This window comes from Stegodyphus dumicola, chromosome 7 (genome assembly GCF_044657685.1).
Source record: "Stegodyphus dumicola isolate Sdum_Otavi_A_Nest chromosome 7, ASM4465768v1".
Classification (NCBI taxonomy): domain Eukaryota; kingdom Metazoa; phylum Arthropoda; class Arachnida; order Araneae; family Eresidae; genus Stegodyphus; species Stegodyphus dumicola.
Genome location: NC_140774.1, coordinates 186,666,270 through 186,691,365, shown reverse-complemented (window position 1 = coordinate 186,691,365; position 25,096 = coordinate 186,666,270). Strand labels below are relative to the sequence as shown.

The 25,096-nt window shown below is 35.1% G+C and overlaps 2 long non-coding RNA genes across 13 annotated transcripts in view; one reads left to right on the top strand and one right to left on the bottom strand.

Annotated features, from left to right (window-relative positions):
• LOC118200065 (uncharacterized) overlaps positions 1 to 25,096 on the bottom strand; it is a 418,146-nt gene that overhangs the window by 10,246 nt on the left and 382,804 nt on the right. The window contains exon 5 of one of the 2 annotated variants that reach the window (XR_015042275.1): positions 7,699 to 8,516. The exons of the other annotated variant lie outside the window; for it this stretch is intronic. This is a non-coding gene — a long non-coding RNA (uncharacterized LOC118200065). Of the gene's footprint in view, positions 1 to 7,698; positions 8,517 to 25,096 lie in introns of those variants that run through there. 2 annotated transcript variants of the gene reach the window in all.
• LOC118197308 (uncharacterized) overlaps positions 1 to 25,096 on the top strand; it is a 397,612-nt gene that overhangs the window by 171,538 nt on the left and 200,978 nt on the right. The window lies entirely within an intron of this gene.

Genomic DNA, 25,096 nt, shown 5'->3' with positions numbered 1-25,096 from the left:
CCACGGACCTCTCGAATTCGCGTCGAGTGTGCTGACCACTATACCACGAAGGCATACTAGGAAGGCGGCAGAAATATCTTATAACATTGTTTTAAGTATGTCACTTAATTTTATAGTCCATAATGGCAGAACAGAATTTGATTCGAATCCCAGCACTACGTATTTCCACCTCTTTTTATTCAAAAATTCGAAGAAAAAGGAACGGCATAATTCATATCTATGTTTACAAAATAAGTTGCTTTAACTCTCGTCATAGAAAGTTGGAAAAATTGTGTAACGGAAAAACCATGGAAGCAAATGCATACCGAAATCTCATAGTTCATCAAACAAGTCAAAAGCAGTGTATTATGAAAATTTTAAGGAATTTCTATGCAAATTATTTGCACATCTGCCAGCTTCAATGTGTTTTTCTATGCATTGTAATATTTTGTGTGTTACCTTTACTTATTAAATATCATGTTCTTTGCACTTAAACCATAAAATTCAGTTAAATAGCAATGTCACAAAAAAATTTTAAAATGAGCCTATCTTTAGAATTTCTGATACACAGTTCCGCGCGCTGCAGTTGAGTTTGTTACTCAAAAACTCGTAAAAGTTTTACTAATTATGAAATCGATCATAAAACAAATTTCAAATTTCAAATTTGGTCTTCCACATGCCCATATTCGTAGGAGGATTACATAATTCAAACTTCAATGGCTCTGTGTACCGCTGTTTTATCACAATGCGAGAAATAGACATACATTTATGCAGATTTTTCATTATTTAATTTCTTCAAATATAATAAAGGACTGTAACATTGGGTGGCAACAGAATGGAAAGTGAAAATAATAGTTATAGTGATTCAACGCAAAATCGCAAAACGAAAACAATAGTCCTTCTGAGACAAAGCCCCTTTGGACTAATAAAAATTTTATCAGCCATTATGTTTCACATTATCAATTTATTAGCATATTTAAAGAACATATTTAAACATTCATTTACTTGATAAAACAAATATTTCAGTTGTCCATTTTTTTCTTCCTTGTACGAAGTAAAAAGGAAGTATTGTAATCGCGAAAAGTTTCAGGCAGTATATTGTGAACGAAAATATCCACTTGACCGCTATCGAATGCAATTTAACTATGTTTTTGCGTGATATCTGTACGTAAAGACAGAATAAAAGACTCTTTCCTTCCAAAAAATTATAAAACTGCTTTAAAATGAATTCTGAAGAGAATGTTTCGTGTGACTGTACGTACGTATCTCGTATAACTCAAAAACGAGTAGCCTCAGAACGTTGAAATTTTTTATATAAGACTGCTATAACATGTAGATGTGCACCTCGTATTTTGGTTGCAATCGGCCGCACCAAACGTATGTAAATATATATATTTATATACGTTTGTTATCTGGCTTAGTGATCTCAGTTTCTTTACTCTTATATGTTTGTAAATTGTGCATTCAGTGCTTTAAAAATGTTTGAATCATGTTATTTTCCTACTAAACTGAAGTCCCGTAAGTAAGCAGGTATTAGCCCCACACACTAACTAGAAAACTAGCAACATTCTGGCATCATTTCTCGAGTCGTGATGGAAATTGTGACTCTAGTGAGCACTGCAAATACTGCCACCGGCGGCGGCATCAACGATACTCCTACCTTTCAGCGTTAAATTAACTCAAGTAAAAGGGGTTGAATTACATGATACACACTGCGAAATACATAGTTGTGTAGGTGCGTATTTTATTGTAGTTATCTGTTGTAGTGTATACAGGCAACATGTTTCAGGAGGACATTATATATTGCATTAGAAACAGGCGTGATGTTCCCACGTTACAAATCATTTTTGTAAACATGATCTGTATACTATCAGAATTAATTAGGAACTATAAAATTGTTTACAAAGCTTACATTTAAGTGCTGTTGTAAAGTTGTGCTGAAACTTTAACAGCTCAATTTTGACGATTCATTATGTGCTGTAACGCATGTTTGTGTAAATTGATTTTCAGAAATCACATTATTGTCTGGCAGTACATTGTTATTTGCATGTAAAAATTGATCATGACATTATAAACTGAGATGGCTAGAAGCAACGTATTTCTAGTATATAGATCATGCCTACAATCATGACTTGTTTACATAATTTTTTTTACAAACAGCTGTCAAAAATAGAAAAGAATATAAAATAATAAAAAAGACATTAATAAATAAGTCTGAAAACAAAAGAACAAAAATAGCTTCATCTGCATACTTATGCTTCTGAGTACTTTTAGATTTATCTACCTACATATGCTGATACATAGCTAACTTATTTTTATCAGTTCATTGTATGCAATTATGTGTGTTTTTACAATAATTAGTTTACATGAATTACATACTATGATACATTACATTGTTGATACTTTACCAATTCAATGCTGGTTATTTATTATATGTGTTCACTTATCAGGTAATGTGACCTTATGTTTGTGTGCCTTTAGGAAATCTGCAAGCAATGTTTGTAAAATTAGCAACAATTTAAAAGCTGTTTAAGTGCGGTTAAGCCTAATTTTTAAATAACATGGCGGACATGTTTGTTTACATTGGAAACTGCAGAATAGTAGATTTGTTGCCAATCTAGAGAGACTAAGCTTCGCAACAACAAATATAACGCATTCATTTATTATTGCGAATTAAATCCTGCTTAATCCTCTCTAGAATTTTTGCGAGGAAATAAGTATTTAAGATTTACTTCGTAATTTTTAATATAGATATTTTGAGTTTTATGTATTTTTGCCGTGTCGCGAAGTGAGAACTGAATTAATTGAATAAGAAATACTGAATCGTCTGTTGAAAAATTGTTCCTTTTTCGTTTTGTTTGCTTAATTTCTTTTATACCTCGTTTTAGATTTATTATAGTATTTGAATAGAACATGTGGCAACGATTACATAATTCTTCAAATGACATAAATTTTGTGCATTCTGAGTTATAATATGAACGAAATATAACTCTGTTAAATGAATCTAGCACCAAAGTGTCGCTATGGTGAACACATATAGTGAATTTTAAAGAGTGCATTTATTCTGTCGTGGTTTATGCGATTTCGACGAAGTAGATTTAATTCAATCCATTAATTTTAAATGAAATGCAAGAAAAAATGCGTATAATTTAATATTCGGTACAAGGAAGTCATGTGGCGTACACATCAGATTTTTATAAAAGTCATACCAAGTCACGTTTTTAGGCATTTCATACGTGTTGGTCTAAGTTATATATAGGTTCATTTCTTTTCCTTTCAATGTAAATTATCAGTCTAGAATTCTACAGATATACCCATAACTGCGCAGTGATATCCAATGCATGCAAATAAAACAATTTGTTTCAGTATATACCAATGATCGTGCCAGAGCGTGTGTTGTGTCACGTGTATTTTGTCCCGTTCATAATCGTAAACGCTTTAAAAAGTAATTTAATCATTGCCGGTCGCTTCCAGTATTACTAATGAGCTTAAAGTTTTGGTGCAGTTCAGTGGGGTTGCAACAAATATCTGCACATTTTTATGTGTATTCAGTCAGTACCTTTTCATCATATTCAAAGTACCTGAATAACCATTTTAAGAGTACCTGAATCATCATTGCAACAGCAGAGGGAGCTAAAAATTTGAAGAAGACGCAGAGACAGGGAACGAAACACGAAAAAGAGGAGGTAATCCAAGAAAAATTGGAAAACTACAGATGTCTAACTAGTAATACTGAGACGATGTCCACGGTTAACCTGAAATCACAGTTAATCCGAATAAGAGTTAAAAAAATGCAAAAATGTGGAATAACCTGTATTATAACTTACAGAAAAATGCTAATAGCAATTTGTCTTTTTTTTTTTCAAACAGTATAATTTGGGATAAGCTTTTATTAATTTTCTAAATAAAATAAGCATTTAGAACAAGAATAATACATTCAAAGCAGAAAGAGCAATTTTTTATATTACATTTGTATTTTTATAGGAGTTGATGGAAATGGAAGATTAATCATGATTCACTTTTAATACATAATTTATCACTTCTTATGTATACCAAATTATGTAAAATTAAGTTATGTGCTGTTGCGCACAAAAAAAGTTCCTAAATACCGTGACGTCATTTTCCATCGCTGTTCTTATTCCACTCATTTTCTTCTTTCTGCATATCTCGTGAACATTTGCCTTAGTCTAGAAGTTTGTGACTGCAGTTTTCCCATTTTTCAGCAATAAAAAACTTAACGTTATATTTAGATAAGGCACGGTTAATCCATACGAACATAATCGAGTTTGCTGTATGTTACATACCAAGCAATTATGACACAGATTTTGCAAATTACTTTGTTATGATTCGTAAATAAGTGTAGATTTGCGTTTATATCGTGGAATTAACAGAATTAAATTCTGCATTGTAAAAGAAAATTATAAAATAGCACAGGACATTACATTAGTGCGTATAAGCGAAGAACATTAGGCAAAAGTGTAGAGTCATTACAGTTTTTTTAAACAGGAGATGAGAAAAATGTCCAATACCCTCGCCGGAACTCAGACCCTGGACCTCTCGCATACACATCGAGTGTGCTTCCAGTTACATCACGAAGGCATGAGGAAAGGAGGGATTAATATTAGGATTATTCATTTATAAAGCACACGAGGGCTATTTGCCTAAAGGGAGGGTTGCCTTCGTGGAGGACTTTCTAAGGAAAACTGGCTCGTATACACGTTACACATGGGGAAAGCCACGAAAACGCCCATGCAGCCAGCCCGTTCGCGGGATTCGAACCTCGGACCGAACTACCAGTGTTCAGCGTCTTTACCGCTCGGCCGCTGGTGGGCCAGATACGGAAGGAATTATATCCATCATGAGGCTGATTCCTGAAAATCATATACTCACCAGCGACCGAGCGGTAAAGTCTGTGAACACGGGTAGTTCTGACCTGCGTTCGTTCGATGTCGGGCGAATGGCCTGGCTGCGCAGGCGTTTTCGTAGTTTTCACCAAGTATGTACTGAAATATATTTTCAATCTTATGGATTTTAATGATCTACCACTTTCAGTTGTAGATTCATTAGGCTTAATTGAAAGCAGAAAAGATGAAAATTATGCAACCGTCTTCGCCGGAAATCGAACCACGGACCTCTTTAATCCCGGCCCAGTGTGCTGAACACTACACCACGAAGGCACGCTAGGGAAGTGGGAGAAATACCTTATATAGTCCCCTTTTTAAAGGGCGAGTAGGGTTTTAGAGGTCCTAGTCGCCAAATCCTATGTGCGGAGATTCATCATCCACAACCCTTTTATTTCGGGCGCCACTTGTAGAGTCATTAGGTTAATTGTAAGCAGGAAAGATGAAAAATATGCAATCGCCTTCGCCGGGAATAGAACCACGGACCTCTGGAATACCGGCCCGGTGTGTTGATCACTACAACACGAAGGCACACTAGGGAAGTGGGAGAAATACCTTATACAGTCACAAAAATTATAAAGAAATCGAAGCGCATTTGAATTTCGCTTTTGTCGTATTAACTTCATCAACATAGTCATAGCATATCTGCAGAGGTGGCGGAGGGTAACATAAATAATACAGATATCAAATTGTAAGGATTATGTTAATTTTATTAACAGTTAAATTTTGACTTAAACTTCTTTTCCTATCGCTTCTTAATTTCAACTTACCACTTCGGGCCAGAACATAGTTTTAGAATCACGTTTGAATATAAATTGAGGAAGAGTAATATTTAACCGCGAAGTTCTACTGTCTTAGTGAGAGAGAACCAGAGATTCTGGCTAGCACGCGTCCACCTTTTTAGGCTACTCTCTCTTAAGCTATTATCACGCTCGGCCGTGCTTACGGCCTTAATAGCTTCGCAGCCAATTAGTGTTAAGGAGTCAACTCCGTTAGAATCTTGATAGCTTCCGCTATATCTCTTTAGTTAAGATTAGTTTAGTTTAATTCTTAGCTTCTTAAGTTCAAGCCCCAGTGTCGGCTTTATTGTACACCTCCAAGACGGAGTTCTGTTAAATCTTGTTTTGAATAATCTAATAAAGGGTCTCTTAACCCTTTCCAAGTTTATTCCCTGTCTCATGAACTCAAGCGATTATTTACTTCCTAGTTCTTAAAATTCTTCACTTATAACTGTGACTTAGAATTACACATTGGGGAATCCTACAAATTCTTAAGAAGCGTTTTTGTGGCTTCTAAATCGTTCAGAATGTTTAGTGATTACAATGGCTCTTTCTAAGGCGACCACCAAAGGCTCTAGACGATTCTGGGCTCCTCTGGATGTCATAGAAAAGTAAACATGGCGAGAGGTTCATTACAACAGAGAGAAATCGAGGTTTTTCGACAGAAGATCTACCTAAGCTCCAGTTAACCAATTCAGTATTCTGTCATCATTCAAAAAGTTATAGGATAAATTCCACAGGAAATTTAGATGTGAATTTGAAGTCATGGATAGAATTTGTATTTCAAGCTTCATTCAAACGAAGGAATTTTTTTTTTTATTCCTTATCGGACAGTTACTGATAATGAAAAAGAAATCCTTTTCAGGAACATACATCTCAGAAGACAGTTCTATAAAAACAAAGGCTCCACCAGTGGTCGAATGCTTGAGAATGCATATATCAGTAATTGGTAGTTCCATGTAATTCTGTATCAGTAATTGGCGCATCTGGCTGTTCGATGGGGTTGGAGCCTGTTGGCTGCATGATTGGGTTGCTTAGCTTTTCCTGTATGTAACGTGAATACGAGTCAATTTTCCTGAGTTCTCCACGAAGGTTTCCTTCGTTTTAAGCTGGTAATCCTCATGAACTTTGCCGTACTCAAATAACCATGAAGGCAAAAACTATCTGCAACATCGAAATGAGGGCTTTATCCAAACAAAATGCTGCTGCCTAGTACGTCGGATACGAAAAGATTGGATTGGATTATTTAATTATGGCAAAGCACACGAGGGCTATCTGCCTAAAGAGAGGGATGCCTTCGTGGAGGACTTTCTAAGAGAAACTGGCCCGCACACACGTTACACATGGGGAAAACCACGAAAACGCCCATGCAGCCAGCCCGTTCGCGGGATTCGAACCTCGGACAGAACTACCAGTGTTCAACGTCTTTACCGCTCGGCCGCTGGTGGGCCGGATACGGAAGGAATTATATCTATCATGAGGCTGATTCCTGAAAATCATATACTCACCAGCGACCGAGCGGTAAAGTCGGTGAACACGGGTAGTTCTGACCTGCGTTCGTTCGATGTCGGGCGAATGGCCTGGCTGCGTAGGCGTTTTCGTAATTTTCACCATGCGAAACGTGTATACGATTTGTTTCCCTTAGAAAGTCCTCTACGCAAGTATCCATCCCCTTAAGCAGATAGCTCTTGCGTCCTTTGTCATACTTAAACTAAATAAATAAATAAAATAAATAAAACTGAAAAATATATTACCACGAAAGAGCTGTAATTGTGAACAACTAATATGGATTCTACCATATACTAATATGAGTTACAAACTAAGGACGGAAAGGTATCTGCTGTAAGGATAAGGATAAGGAACGGGGGACGTGGGCACTATGCCTCTACCGTATGGTTAATTAGTATAGCACCACGTCCACCATGATCTAGAAAACCCTTAAGACAACACAAAATTAAATACGTGAGTACATTATTGAAAATGAATGATTGATTACAAACAATTGTGGTATACCTTGGCAGTAAAATTGTTACATTTGTGTAAATAACAAGTTACGATAAAGACAAAGATGTAGTGATAGTCTGTAAAGTGCTAACGATTGGTATTCCAGTTGTTGCCATTAAAAGAGGATATTTCCTGCTGTAATGGTGACTCCAGGGTCATACTAGCTAACAGAGTTAGCTAACGAAACTAGCTAACAGAACATAAGCTTACGGGGAAGGCTGACAAAAATGAAGACAACAAAAATGAAGAAGGGAGAAAATACTTTATAAAGATACTTTACATTTAGTAATATATCATATTTAAAATATTTATAGCTACTCCACAAAGGTATTTATTTCAAATAACAAATCATTTATACAATTTTCACTTTTTATAGCTCACGTATATATAGAGAAAAGGCAATGTTCTGATGAAATGCTGCATCACGTGATTCCTGTGATACTCCTATTTACAAAATAAAAAAAAACAAAATTGTCATTATATCGCGTAGTCCTATCATTTGATACTAATTCCAGGGCATAGGAATCTACTGCTCCAGGAAGCTTGTCGAAGCATGTGTTTAACCTCGTTTTCCGAGTCATTCCTTTAGCAGATCGGACCAGCTCTCTAGGATAGACGCAACTAGGTTAAGCTTCTTTTTTTCTCTTCTTTCCGGTCTTCTTTGGTGACTACTCAACTTGCGCAGAGCCGCAACTAGTCAAACAAATCCCCCTTCAAGAAGGTTCGCTTTATTGCAGATAACCAAGGAAAAGGAAAGTTGCAAGACATTCGCTTTGGACTTGTCTTTTCTCATTAACTTCCGGTTTTGAGAATACACCTTCTTCTTCCGGCGATGAAGGATGTGGATAGCGACCTAAATAAAAAAACTGATTTGTTTACGTTTTTCAGAGTTGCATTGTTGAAAGAAAAACTGCGGTATTTTTCATTTAAGTTTTAATCCAAATTGGATTTAAAGAGTAAAAGAACATCCATTATATGTCTTTGTAAAGGGTGGCTGCTGTCAAAAATGATAAAGACATTATTATCCCCAAAACAAATTGCTAATGTTGCTTTTAAGGGGACTCATACACCTTAAACCCCTTATGATCTTCGAATATGTGACTGTTGCAAGAATTGGGATATTTTATTTATTTTAAAAGCAATTACTTCCAACTTTTTACAGCTGACTACATAATATAGCTGCTTTGGAAAATAGTAACCAGAAAGTTTGTGTTGCCACAAATATTTTTGTAATTTAATCCTCTTTGTGACAAAATATTTCGCCATGTTTCCACCTTGCGCGCATGATATTTTAAAAATGGCTCATGGTACATACTTGAAATTGGATGGAATTCTTTATATGGGCACTACTTTCCAACTGAACCAACAATCTGATGAATATTTTAATATTGAAAAATTTTATGGACGAAAACATTAAAAATTTTGTTAATAAAATACATTTTATAAACTTAACTCAAAATAAAATAAAAATTGAACATGAAATTTTTATAATTTTAGGTTCAAAGTAGTTTCCAAATGCTATATATTAATTATGGAATTAAATTATGAAACAGAATGTTTTAAACGCTGCGTGCAATTTGGAAACATGACGAAAAATGTTGTCACAAAGCGGATTAAATTATAAAAATATTTGTGGCAACACAAACTTTCTAATGACTATTTCGGAAAGCAGCTATATTATGTAGTCAGCTGTAAAAAGTTGGTAGTAATTGCTTTTAAAATAAATAAGTTATCCCAATTCTTGCAACAGTCACCTATTCGAACATCTTATGGGTTTTAAGGTGTATGAGTCCCCTTAAGATAACCGACGAGAAAAATACTGCAAAAAATTGGCTGAGAGTTATTTTTATTAAATTTAGGGCCTATTTAAATATGATGCTAATGCGCATTACCATTTCTTAAATATGATGCTAATGCGTATTACCATTTCTGGGATATGTAATTTGCTAAAGCATTTACCATGCCATTTCAGCTGCACTTATTTGCTATCCGGTAAAGATAATTTTGAAAAATCTTAATTAAAACTGTCACTATAAACTGTTCTGTCGGTCGAATAAATAATAATAAAAGCATCTGAGATACACAATAGATTCAACAAAAATGTACAAAATTATAATTAATTAATTCTCTAGGAAGATCAGCAGACTTACACCATGGTAGCGTAAGGGTTGCTGCAAATCCAGGAGTATGATATCAGCTCATGAGGTATTTTCTCGCTACTTTCTGCATGCCTTCGTGGTGGTAGCACACAGTAGTACATTTGGGGCGTATTTAAGAGATTCAGGTTCGAGTCTCGGCAAGGCCATCGCGCATTTTTCACGTCCCCTGCTTCAAAATATCCTAGATTCTTCACCACCAGGATCTGGCGAATGTGTCCGCTAATCTCCAATCGCCATTTAAAAGGGGGAGTATATAAGGTATCATGTCGTGGGCACAGCCCGAGCCGCCTAACCAAAGAAGTTGGACTTATGGTCATGACAGGCCACGCCAACTTCAACAAAGGAAAAAATGAAACATAAAATATCTAAATGAGAATAATCATGTGTTGGTAATAATTATAAACATAAAAGTGAAGAAAAAGAACAAATACAAACATTTAGACAAGAGCAGTGGTGGTGTGGTGTATTTAATTATGGCAAAGCACACGAGGGCTATCTGCCTAAAGGGAGGGATGGCTTTCGTGGAGGACTTTCTAAGGGAAACTGGCTCGTATACACGTTACACATGGGGAAAACCACGAAAACGCCCATGTAGCCAGCCCGTCCGCGGGATTCGAACCTCAGACCGAACTACCAGTGTTCAGCGTCTTTACCGCTCGGCCGCTGTTGGGCCCTGAGACAAGAGCAGACACAAAAGATAAAAACAAAACAAAAAAAAACCGTGAACAACAAACACAAGCAATAGTAACAACAAATTAGTAAAATGACCAACTAGTGATGGCAATAAAATGCAAATATCATACACTGATTCCCACTGCCCGGCGTCCACAGTTAATAATTTTCATCCCAGATTTACATAATTGTGCGAAATCTTTATAGCATAAAAAGGGATTTTCAAAATCAATATTTTTATCGAGCCTTAAGCTGTTAAAATAGAGACAGACCTCGAGGAGATGCTTAGCATCACCAAACAGACCACAACTTCAAAGTCATTGGAGATAATATTCTTTTTCTTAGTCAGTTCTAAGTGTTTCAAATAACGACTTTTCCTTTCAGAAATATTCCATTGTAACTGGCATTGCTTAAAATACTACGAACTGGTTGGTTGCTATTTGCTACCAACAGTTGCTATTTAATTGTTGCTATTTAAAACTTTGGTTGCTATTTTTGTTAACCCTGAAAATAGGGCGTCCTCGAAACACTCCCTAAGGCAGCCTCTATTGCGAGCACATCCGCTCTCTCATTACTGTATATTCCGATATGGGCTTTAAGGGGACTCATACACCTTAAAACCCATAAGATGTTCGAATAGGTGACTGTTGCAAGAATTGGGATAACTTATTTATTTTAAAAGCAATTACTACCAACTCTTTACAGCTGTGTACATAATATAGCTGCTTTCTGAAATAGTTATCAGAAAGTTTGTGTTGTCACAAATATTTTTATAATTTAATCGTCATGTTTCCAACTTGCGCGCACGGTTTAAAACATTATGTTTCATAATTTAATTCCATATTTAATATGTATCTTTTATAACATTTGGAAACTACTGTGAACCTAAAATTCTAAAAATTTCATGGTTAATTTTTATTTTATTTTGAGTTGAGTTTATAAAATGTATTTTATTAAAAAATTTGTAATGTTTTCGTCCATAAAATTTTTCAATATTAAAATATTCATCACATTATTTGGTTCAGTTAGAAAATAGTGCCCATATAAAGAATTCCATCCAATTTCAAGTATGTACCATTAGCCATTTTTAAAATATCATGCGCGCAAGGTGGAAACATGGCGAAATATTTTGTCACGAAGAGGATTAAATTACAAAAATATTTGTGGCAACACAAAGTTTCTGGTTACTATTTTCCAAAGCAGGTATATTTTGTAGACAGCTGTAAACAATTGGAAGTAATTGCTTTTAAAATCAATAAAATATCCCAATTCTTGCAACAGTCCCATATTCGAAGATCATGAGGGGTTTAACGTGTATGAGTCCCCTTAACCCAACCAAACTTAATATTAAAGGATAAGGATAATTTTTGGTAAAGGTCTTTAATACCGATAATCAGATCATTATTATATAAGGTATTTTCTCTCTCCTTTCTGCATGCCTTCGGGGTATAATGGTAGCACACTCGGCGCGTATTCGAGAGGTCCAGGTTTTAGTCCTGGCGAGGTCATTGCACATTTTGCATATACTTCTGCACCAAAAATAAGTTAATTGACTCTACAAGTTGCATTTCAAGAAACAGGAAAATATTCGATCAATAAGAAATATCTCTCGTATACAGTTAAAATAATAACGTGATTTAAAATGAATTTCTTTTTATTATAATATAAGGAGTTATATTCTTCCTTTCCACATATCTTGGTGTAACTCCAGGCATATTCGAGAGGTCCGGAGTTGGAATTCCCACGAGGACATGTTTTTCACGTATTCAGCATCAAGCGGTTGGGTCCTCTCAACCTCAATCGACATTTCAAAGGGAGAGCATGTAAGATATTTTCTTCTTCCCCTTCGTGGTGTAATGGAAGTGTATTCGACGCGTATTCGGGAGGTCTTGAGTTCCGAGGGCATTGCACATGTTTTACATCTCCACCTAAAAAGGAAACCTAATAACTCTACGATAACTACTCTTGCAGTTTAACTCTGCTTCCTAATTATTATAATTTTAATGCAATCTTGAATAGTAATAATATAAATCAAAATCTACCGTGACGCTCCTAAATAAAATATAAAAATAAAACAAAAGCTTTTAATCGCATCTCAAACAACATCATAAAGAAAGCTTATCTCTACAATGCTAGCTGATTATTCAACAACCAAGGGCACCATGATACGAAATGATCTTCGCGTAATCTAAAAATGTTTCATTCTTCTAGAATAATACCGTGGAATATGTACTCTATTTCGTATTTTATCCGTACTCTATTCTTATTCTATTCATATTACTCTACTCTTATTCTATTCATATTGCTCTACTCTTATTCTATTCATATTACTCTACTCTTATTCTATTCATATTACTCTACTCTTATTCTATTCATATTGCTCTACTCTTATTCTATTCATATTACTCTACTCTTATTCTATTCATATTACTCTACTCTTATTCTATTCATATTGCTCTACTCTTATTCTATTCATATTACTCTACTCTTATTCTATTCATATTACTCTATTCTATTCATATTACTCTACTCTTATTCTATTCATATTACTCTATTCTATTCATATTACTCTATTCTATTCATATTACTCTACTCTTATTCTATTCATATTACTCTACTCTTATTCTATTCATATTACTCTATTCTATTCATATTACTCTACTCTTATTCTATTCATATTACTCTACTCTTATTCTATTCACATTACTCTACTCTTATTCTATTCATATTACTCTACTCTTATTTTATTCATATTACTCTACTCTTATTCTATTCATATTACTCTACTCTTATTCTATTCATATTACTCTATTCTATTCATATTACTCTATTCTATTCATATTACTCTACTCTTATTCTATTCATATTACTCTACTCTTATTCTATTCATATTACTCTTATTCTATTAATATTACTCTACTATTATTCTATTCATATTACTCTACTCTTATTCTATTCATATTACTCTACTCTTATTCTATTCATATTACTCTTATTCTATTAATATTACTCTACTATTATTCTATTCATATTACTCTACTCTTATTCTATTCATATTACTCTACTCTTAATCTATTCATATTACTCTACTCTTATTCTATTCATATTACTCTTATTCTATTAATATTACTCTACTATTATTCTATTCATATTACTCTACTCTTATTCTATTCATATTACTCTACTCTTATTCTATTCACATTACTCTACTCTTATTCTATTCATATTACTCTACTCTTATTCTATTCATATTACTCTATTCTATTCATATTACTCTACTCTTATTCTATTCATATTACTCTACTCTTATTCTATTCATATTACTCTACTCTTATTCTATTCACATTAGTCTACTCTTATTCTATTCATATTACTCTACTCTTATTCTATTCATATTACTCTATTCTATTCATATTACTCTACTCTTATTCTATTCATATTACTCTACTCTTATTCTATTCATATTACTCTACTCTTATTCTATTCATATTACTCTACTCTTATTCTATTCATATTACTCTACTCTTATTCTATTCATATTACTCTATTCTTATTCTATTCATATTACTCTACTCTTATTCTATTCATATTACTCTTATTCTATTCATATTACTCTACTCTTATTCTATTCATATTACTCTACTCTTATTCTATTCATATTACTCTACTCTTATTCTATTCACATTACTCTACTCTTATTTTATTCATATTACTCTACTCTTATTCTATTCATATTACTTTACTCTTATTCTATTCATATTACTCTACTCTTATTCTATTCATATTGCTCTACTCTTATTCTTTTCATATTACTCTACTCTTATTCTATTCACATTACTCTAGTCTTATTTTATTCATATTACTCTACTCTTATTCTATTCATATTACTTTACTCTTATTCTATTCATATTACTCTACTCTTATTCTATTCATATTACTCTACTCTTATTCTATTCATATTATTTTAGTCTTATTCTATTCATCTGAAGCATTTTTAATTTTTCAAAAATTATATCAGCCGTCTTCGAACTTCAAGTGATATTTATCATTTCTAGAAATTTTGTAGTTAACAGCATATCATCTCGCTAGAACATAATTCGAGATGCTATTATTACTTTTCGTTAGCAACATAAACTTTGATGAGTCAGTGTAACTTACCCCCCCCCTCTCCAGTCCTCCTAAAAGAATGTGAGTTTGAAATTATCTTTTATAAATAATTTATATAGAGGCGAAATGAACGTAATAAAACTGAAGCTGGTATTTAAATTCTCATGGGATAAATACAGTGGCAATTCTAATAAAACTTCGGTTCACGTATTTAATTCGTATGTAAAAGCCACTTAAAAATCAAAATATTCTCAAACCAAAATTTCCCAGTAGGAATTAATGTAAAATGGATTAACTCGTTTATAGAGGATACATTATTTAAATTTTGTTACGGTATTTAATTGCACAAATTCATAAGCCAGAATAAACAAATTTAAACTGACATAACCAAAAGTGTTCAAAACAAAAAATGGAAACCATTAAATGTTAGACGACAAAGGTAATAAATTAATAAAATAAACTAGTTAAATTTTACTGCTCCTGTATGAAGCGGAATAGATAGCAGAATCATAAAATAATCAGGTATATGGTATTATTCGTATGCAAAATCCCCTTTCATAAATCATCAGCTAACTGTCTTTATGAGGCATCCTCTTTTGCCTTTTCTTTGTCTGTAAGCGCCATTCAACTCTGCTTCAGATTTACCGAGCCTCTGCTGCAGTCAGAATTTATCCAATGTTATTTGTCGTTGCCTATGTATTAAAATGGTTCTAAAATTAGACATGCATTGTCATTGAAAATGTTTATGCTTTAGCTTTCTACTGCTTTGGCAGGGTAATATCGTTACGTGAAAACTTTGCATCGTACCCCATTTTGCATGAATTTTGCGGATCATTTAATTAAAGACAACTTCTTTCTTCCCTTTCTTCTTTCACAATAGCCTTTTGATGTTGCTTAAGTCCTTTCTTGTTGAACTCGTTCCTTTCGTCTTCTAGTAACTTATCCACGTCTTCAATGTTAAATCCGTAGCTCATGATTTTTGACTAGAGACACACTATCATAAATAATAAAAAGTCCTTAGTATGATACACTAGCGGCCGAGCGGTAAAGTCGCTGAACACTGGTAATTCGATCCGGTGCTAGAATCCTGGCGAACGGGCTGGCTGTATTCGCGTGCTTTGCTGTAACAAGCCAAATATTAGTGTGATAAGGCATTCAAAACCACCGCCTGTAACCTAATATGACTGATCCTCCAAACCAAATTCTTGATACTGTAAATCATTTCCTGCCAATTTTGTTAATGAAAGTTAACTTGTAGAAATATTATTATTTTAATTAAACAGTTTAGGCCATTACTACAATTTCTCCTTTCCGTTTCCTAACCAGAAATGTAAATGAACAGACAGTTTTCAAGTCCAGTTTTGGATTGTAAAGCAGAGCGTGTTTCCACCTCTAGAGGCCACGTTATTAGGTTTCGTCAGCTCTGGTAGTCCTAAGCCAACTTAGAGTTCAAAATCAGTTACGTAGTCTTTGATTACTGGGATTACTTTAAATTTGAATTTTATTGTTTTTTTTAAGTAACATCATAACAAGTGGTGATTCATATTGTCAAACCCAAGTAGTGCGTTTATTTTCATGTTTTAATAAAAAGGTTTATTTTTTAGATCTTTTCAAGATTCTGTTGTTACTCCAAGTCTATTAGAAGTTTGATACCAGTTTATGCTTGTAAAGAAGTTCAAACTCTACACACTATTAGAAAATATTAAAATGATGTTTCCCGAAGTTCCTGTGGGCTAATTGTGTGGTACTGGTTACCTCAAAACACCTCTTAAAATCATATATGCCCGCTTAAGTATTCCTAATTCTAATTACCACTCATTATTCGAGGCGTTTTTCGGTCAGATAATTTATTCATGAAATAAGGCATTCGTGATGCGAAGTTCCACTGTATATCTTTCAGAAAATCTGTTTTCTTGCAGTTAATTTGGCTTTAGGAAGCTGATCTTATAAGGGCAGGATCTACTATGGATTTTTACAGTACCGTTTCTTCATTGCATTGTCGAAATGTAATTTATGACTCACATGTGTTAAATATGAAACAGAATTTTAAATATTTCGGAAGTATTCTACGCTAACTAGGAGTAAAAATCCTTTCCTTATTTCAATATAACGGATATTAAACCTTGTAAGAAAATAAAGAACAAAGCTAAATTTTCAGAATGAACAAAATACTTTTATTTGAATTTTAGAACAGAACCAAAAAAAAAAAAATGCTGCAGCTCTTAACTATTACAATTTTAAACTCGTCACTACTACAGTTAAAACTCTTACAACTATATAAAAAAAAATCTTCCGATTTCTCTTTCGTTGGGGAAACAAAACAAAACAAACAAAAAAAAAAAAAAAAAATCGTTTCTATGTGTGTAACGCTGTAGCAACTGGCTGACGCCAAGTACTGATTTCTGATTTTATTCAGTCAATAGACTCTTAGTTTCATAAAAAGCATTTTTTTTCTTTTTCTATTTAAATATAATTCACAATGAATTGAATTTTATTCGGCTCGAAAATCAATCAGTGGATTCAATACTTAATGTGTTGTTGACCTACTCTGGCGAGTCAAACGAAATTATATTAGAACACTGGCGTATTCATTACTTTGGAAAGTAAATAAACTAAGATTCCATGACGGAAACAATAATTAACTTTTTCATAATCTTAATTAATTATTTTACGTTTACAAGGTAAATTGAGCTCTCACCTGAGTTATTTTGGTTCGTAATTATATGCGGGGAAACTCCGATCCTGTCGGCTGCGCCAGTAAAAATCCTTTCTTTATTTCAATATAACGGATATCGAACCTTGTAAGAAGAACAAAGCTAAATTTTCAGAATGAACAAAATACTTTTATTTGAATTTTAGAACAGAACCAAAAAAAAAAAAAAAAAAAAAAAAAAAAAAAAAAAAAATTGTTGCCACACCGTAAAATGCAAGTTCTTGTCCTATTATTTATATTTCACGTTCTCTTTAAGTCACGATCTTTACAAGTCATGATCTTTACAAGTCACTATAGGTTAGTGGACTGGGTTACATTTGTAATTGTTCACAAGTCATGATCTTTACAAGTCATGATCTTTACAAATCACGATCTTTACAAGTCATGATCTTTACAAGTCACGATCTTTACAAATCACGATCTTTACAAGTCACGATCTTTACAAGTCATGATCTTTACAAGTCACGATCTTTACAAGTCATGATCTTTACAATTCACGATCTTTACACTAGGCAATGATGATTAGGTCTGCATCTGAAATTTTCAAGAAATTTTAGACTATTCTTATTTGCACGGTGTATAGTTTTCTGGATTCTAGACTTATGCTAAAAGGAATTTGGACTTCATAATTCGAAAATAATCTTCTCAGTACAATGAAGAATAGAAAGTCTCTAATTGTAAAACAAAATTAAAAGTATAATCGATAGATCAAGGTCTTCCGCATATGAAAGTTCTTCGGTCATTTCCGAGTAACTAAGATAAGTATTTTACATAGAACAGTGCCTTAACATTTTTGTTTCCAATGGACAATTACAAATGTGATTGTGAACAACTACAAATATAACTCAGTCCACTAATCTATACAAGGCCAGATGTGGTGGTCTCTTTATTATGGAGGCACCCAAAAGGTAGGCCACCATCGCCTTTCCTATGAAGGGGAACGGACAGTTACAACCATGCCTTCTCCGGGATTCGAACACAGGCCCTTCGGCAACGCAGTCAGCTTCCCTGACCACTATACCGACTGGGCGGCACCTTAAAGAACTTTACCACGAAATTTGAAGCTACAAAAATGGAAGCAAATTTTTATACAGATATAAAATTTTAAAAAGAGGGTCATACAAGCAATTACTTATAACCAGTAAATAAATAAATTAAAAAAAAAATCTGAAATGTTTCAGATTTTAAATTACGTCCAAAGGGGCGTTTTTTTAACATTTTGTGTGTTACCTTTCTTTATTAAATATCATGATCCTCGCACTTAAACCATAAGATCCAGTGCAACAGCAATATCGCAAAATAGTTTTAAAACGAGCATATCTTTAGAATTTCCGATACAGAGACTCACGCGCTGGAGATAAAAATGTTTTTTCTGCACAACGTTGCCATTGCTCGCTTTGAAATCCTTGAGTTTGTTAATCAAAAATTCGTCAAAGTTTTAAAAAATAGGAAATCGATCATAAAACAAATTTCAAATTTCAAATTTGGTCTTCCACATGCTCATATTCGTTGGAGGATTACGTTATTCAAAATTCGATGACTCTATGTACCGTTATTTTATGAAAATGTGAGAAATATACATACATTTACGCAGATTTTCATTATTTAATTTCTTCAAATATAATGCAGGACTCTAACATTTTATGGCAACAGTTTGAAAAGTGAACCGACATTTATCCGTCCGACGCAAAATGCCAAAACGAAACTAATAGTCCTCCGGGATTCAAATCCCTTTGGACTAATAAAATGCCTATACGGTTATGTTTAATGAAAACACAAGCAACAATGCATGGGGGTCAGCCTGGAACATCTCGTGCGTTACCATGAAGGTGGCAATGACTTTCTGTTTCGGATTGTGAAGGGGGATGAAACGTGGGTCCACCATTTCACGCCAGAATCGAAGGCCGCATCTATGGAGTGGAAACATCCGTCATCACCTGTCCGAAAGAAGTTCAAGACAATTCCCTCTGCAGGTAAAGTGCTCCTCACAGTTTTCTGAGTTTTGTTGCTGGACTTTTTGGAGGTTGGAACCATCAATGCTACGCGCTACTGTGACACCCTGTCGAAACTGAAAGAGGCGATTCGGAAAAAGCGGTCTGGCCTTCTCACATCTGGCGTTCCGCTGTTGAATGACAATGCCAGACCACATTCGGCGACGGCAACGCAGAACCATATTGCAACTCTTGGTTGGGAGCGCCTACACCATCCGCCATACAGTCCTGATCTCGCACCAAGCGACTTCCATCTCTTTCCGGCTTTGAAGAAAAATCTTGGGGGAAGGCGCTTTGGAAGCAATACTGAAGTGAAACAAGCCGTTCAACGCTTCTTCCATATGCAAAGCCCTGATTTTTTTCTGGAGGTCCTTTTGAAGCTTATCAAGCGATATGACAAATGTCTCAATGTACTTGGTACCTATGTGGAAAAATAAAGGTATGTCATATCTTTAATGTCTCATTCTATTTCTTGACTTTCATACACAACTCTGACCACAGTCGACAGGGGAAACTTATTTTTCAACTTACCCTCGTAATATCCCATTAATTCACTTCCCCGTTTGTCTACCCCGCACAATTTAGAAACTCTCTCATTGCAGTTGTGAATACATTTCATTCTTTTTCTTTCCTGCAGAATTCTTTGCTTATTTGAATCAATGTTCTCAGAGATCTTCATCCGAGTTCCAGTAAAAATGAAGCCTTTGTAATTTTACGACAGTAATAATTATTTCTCATCCTAGTTTAGAGTTAAATTCTTCAGTGCCGTCAAGAATACTCTGAAAGTGAAGTACACCGTCCAGCATAAGTTCCTATTTAAGTTAGCCCACCAGCGGCGGAACGGTAAATTCGCTGAACACTGGTAGTTCGGTCCAAGGTTCGAATCCCGCAAACGGGCTGGCTGCATGGGCGTTTTCGTGGTTTTCCCCATGTGTAACGTGTATACGAGCCAGTTTCCCTTAGAAAGTCCTCCACGAAAGGCATCCCTCCCCTTAGGCAGATAACCCTAGTATGCTTTGCCATAATTAAATACACCACACCACCTATTTAAGTTATTCACAAGATTTGAATCACAAGTTCTCCAGATCACAGACGTCCAGATGGGAAAGTGATTAGTAACTTTGACTGCCGTACCGAACTGTCCAGGTTCGAATCCCGCAGAAGCTATGAATGTAATTTGTCTGTCCCTTCATAGGAGGCAACCTACCAGCAACTGAGCGGTTAAGTCGCTGAACACTGGTAGTTCGTTCCGAGGTTCGAATCCCGCCAACGGGCTGTCTGCATGGGTATTTTGGTGATTTTCTTCATGTGTAACGTGTATACGAGCCAGTTTCCCTTAGAGAGTCCTCCGCGAAGGCATTCCTCTTATTAGGCAGATAGCCTTTGAAGCTTTGACGCAATCACATAAACCAATCATAGGAGGCAATAAGGGCCCACCTATTAGGTGCCCCGCATAAAATGACTACCGCTTTCGACTTTAGTAGTGGCCAGTGCCTATAAACGGACACAGCCTGCCATTAGAACTCAAAAACACGTTCTCCACGGAGATTAAATGTTCGTCCCATAAATAGTACATCATATACTGAAAGAAAAATGTAAGGCTTTCAGGTAAAAGGTTTTCAGATTAGCTACAGTACTCTTTATCTCTGTACCGAGGAAAAAGAGTAAATTTTTTTCCAAACACGTTTCATTCTTTTCTTTGTTTACTGTACAATCACAAATCCTTCATAATTATGACACTATACGGAAGCTCTTTTAAAAATTCTTAACTGTCAGTTCCATGTTGTCTTTCATGGCTTCAGTCAAAGTGATCAAAGTGAAACTGGTGAAGATCTGACGCAAGAGACTTTCAACGTCTTGATGTTTCTTTGATGGAAACAATTTGGTGATAATCAACGCCCCTTTCCCTAAATAAGCAAAGAAAAAAAAAGTAATGCGTCCAAGTACGAAGCCAAGAACATTTATTGAGATCAACATTGCCTCCAAAAGTAAGTCTTAAAAAATTAAAATAATCCTTAGCTTCCAGGAAAAGAGCTGGATAAAAAAGAATCCTTTGTCAGAAAACGAGTGAACATTTCCTTCGAATATGCGTAAGTTACATAAAAACAGTTTATTTATTGCTTGGGCTAAACTGCGCAAGCGAGGAAGGATGCAAGTTGAGTTATGACTATTTTATAGTATTTTAGACCATATAATGTTCCTCTGTGCTTTGTCTATGTTAAATATAGAGGAACATAGCGAACTAAGTAGTCACTTATCGCTGAGTATTTGAGGACGGCGTCTGAAGCAGAGAAGAGTTAAAATATCCTTTTTACAGAGGCTGCTCGCACATTTTTAGACGATTTTGGTAAGCGGTAATAAAAAATCGTTTCCTTCAAAAGAAGTAATTGCGATTGTACTATGTTTTTAAAAGTCAAAATTATCGTCTGTGGCTTGAAAGTTTTGTTTTTATTCAAAATGGCGAATTTAACAAAGCAGTGGTTCAAAGGCTACATTTACGCTCTTTCCGAAGAGAAATATGCATACTCCGTTATCCACAAAGGATGTGAGAGTCATGGTTTTGGGATATCTAAAGTGTCGATAGGTAATATCATCAACAATAATGGAAAAAAAACGTCAAATTGGAGCCTCAAGTGGGACAAAAATTCCAAACAAGTATCCAAGAAAAAACGGACATCTTCGACTATTGCAAAGGTACGTTGTTTAATGTTAAAAGAAAATCCCCCTAGTCAAAGGGCAGTTGCAAAATCATTAAAATGATAGGTGTCCACTGTAAACAAAATGATAAACGTTGATTTAAATCTTAAGAAAGCGAAAGAACGTAATGTGCATCGTCTTCTTCGAAAGCATATCGCTCAACGCAGGACACGCTGCAGAATTCTATATGAAAAAGACTCATCCAAAGAAAAATGGAAAACAATTGTCACAATAGATGAAGCAAAGGTGTATTTAAGTGATTGTAACAAAAAAAGAGCCATTTATTATCATAAAAGGGGAGGAATAAATTTAAATACATGGTTCAAAGAATCGAAAGAAAGTTTTTCTAAGGGATTCATGATTGTTGCTGGTTTTTCTTATAATGACAAGTTAAAAATAAAGAGAGTGCAAAAAAATGTCAAGATTAACTCCAAATACTATCAAGAACATATTTTATCTCCAATTTTTCTGAATGAAATACCATCGCTTTACTGACAGTGCCATTCATCTGTGATACTCCATCAGGACAAAGCTAGCAGTCACACATCAAAATCCACTGTAAATTTCCTAAAAGAAATGGAGCAAAAAACTGGTATCAAGGCTTCACTGATATCCCTACGTGCCACCTATGGATTTTTGCGCTTTCGAACTTTTAAAAACTACATTATCCAAATGTTGTCCCAAAACCCTAACAGGACTCTGAAAAGCTGTTCGGGAGGAATGGGATAGATAGAATAATATCAGATGGCCCCTTCTCGGGCTAACAGGAAAACCCTCACTTGGGCTTTTAAACCAGGATAAGCAAATAAGAAATTAATCTAATATTAAACTAAACAGACTTAACCGAAGCTAGACACAAATACGTAACGTAGTTGGCCTTTAATTTAGCCTAGCCGGCGAATATTAACAGGCACGTACAATACGGCCTAGCGCAGTAGATTTAAGAACGAAGTAACCAGACGACAAACACTCGCTACTAATGATCTCATTTTAGCACCAGAACTAGTCTTTCATGCCTCATGAAAATGCGTGCATCCTCGTCTCCGCACCTAGCAGGAATAAGTTACGAATTTTAGTCAGTAAACGATCTTCCTTTTTTAATCGGTTGAATGGCTCAGTAGCCTTTTCATTTTTATTGTTGCTAAAGTCTAGACCAAGGCAACAAATCACGCAGGTAAAGTTTCTAAAATAGTTGTGAAAACGGGATTTCTTGGCTGGGATGCTAAATCAACCCCATGGAGAGCTGCCCTATTATAAGTGTAAAATATTAAATGGGAAAGAATGTAAGGAATTATTACATTCTCCCGTGTGTGCGCTTAATATGTATAATCTATGTGCAATAACCATGTTGTGATATGATTAGGATTAGGAACGGGGGACGTGGGCACCATCCCTTTACCGTTATGGTTTAGCGCAACGTCCTCCAACATCCAGAGCAAGGCCAGAAGAGGCCATACGTGAGACTCGCACCAGACGCCCAGACCCAGCACCCTATTCATCCGGGTAGCAGTCCAGCCGACCAAAGTGCCCCCGAGGAATACTCCAAGCCAAAATGCCGGGTCCAGCCTTAATTTGTTTCCAGGAGTAAAAAGTACAGTGCCAAACAAGGGCAGAATCTTTACATAGGTTAACATACAATTACATAGTTGATCACAATAAGATTATAGAATTATGACATTATAAATACCTGGAATTATCCGCCAAACAGTAGGTCTATTACGATAATATACATATGCAAAATTTGGTTAAGAGTAGTGCGGATTATAGGCTACTCCTATTTGACAAATTACCTTTTAAGTATAAATCTTACAATTGCACTTATATATGCCATGTTGTTTAGAAATTGATTACAAAATACAAATATGCAGACATTGAATATGAGTTATAACAATTAATACATTATTCTGCAAATTAAGGGCTATTCACTTTGTGCATATTTGAAATTCAAATTCGTACATTTGTACGTTTGAAATTCAAATCCTACAAGCACGCTTATGCATTATGTATTCAAATCATACATGATGCTGCAAGGATACATTACAAATACTTAACTTACCATTACATGTACACAAACACATACACATGTAAACTCCTGTTAAGAGTATTAACAATTTGTACAGATTATGGGCTACATGTGTTTGGCGTATTACCTATTTTTAAAAATAAGTCTTACAATTACACTTACTTATGGCATACAAAATGATAAAAGATTACAAGATACAAAATGCAAATATTGGTTATGTATAATAGCGTAACGGTTTAGTAACGTCTGATCATTGTGCATTATTCTCAGGAATAATTCCACGGAAGTATCCACAAAGGCACGATGGTACTTTTCCCAGAACTTTGGACTCTCCGCTTCTGCTTTGACTACGGACTCATTTAGTGATTCAAACACGAAGGCATATTATTGTCTAAAGTAATCCCCCCCCACACGAATAATCGTAGCATTCCTATGCAAGGTGAATAAGCAACAATAACCTACCCTGTCCATGAAACTCTTAGGCCCACCAGCGGCCGAGCGGTAAAGACGCTGAACACTGGTAGTTCGGTCCGAGGTTCAAATCCCACGAACGGGCTGGCTGCATGGGCGTTTTCGTGGTTTTCCCCATGTGTAACGTGTATACGAGGCAGTTCCATTAGAAAGTCCTCCACGAAGGCATCCCTCTCCATAGCCAGATAGCCCTCGTGTGCTTTGCCATAACTCAACACACCAACACCAACACCAACACCAACGTGTGCTTTTCCATAACTAAATAATCCATCCATCCATTCGAACTCTTCAATGAAAACGAATAAATTTACGTATGTCAGTCCTACCCTCAGAGTAGTGTGTAAATGGTTATTACTACATGCAGCTGAAAACTTTCTAATCTCAGAGAGAGTATAACTATTTTTTTTGTTTTTCCTTCCTTGTAAAGCCTAATGGATCTACAATGTGACCTTCTAGAGACATTAGGATTTTTTGGAAGCAGGCGACTTGAAAAATGAGCAATGCCTTCGCCGGGAATCGAACCACGGACCTCTCGAATACGTGCTTGCATGCAGGCCACTACACCACGAAGGAAAGCTAAGAAGGCGGGAGAAATACCTT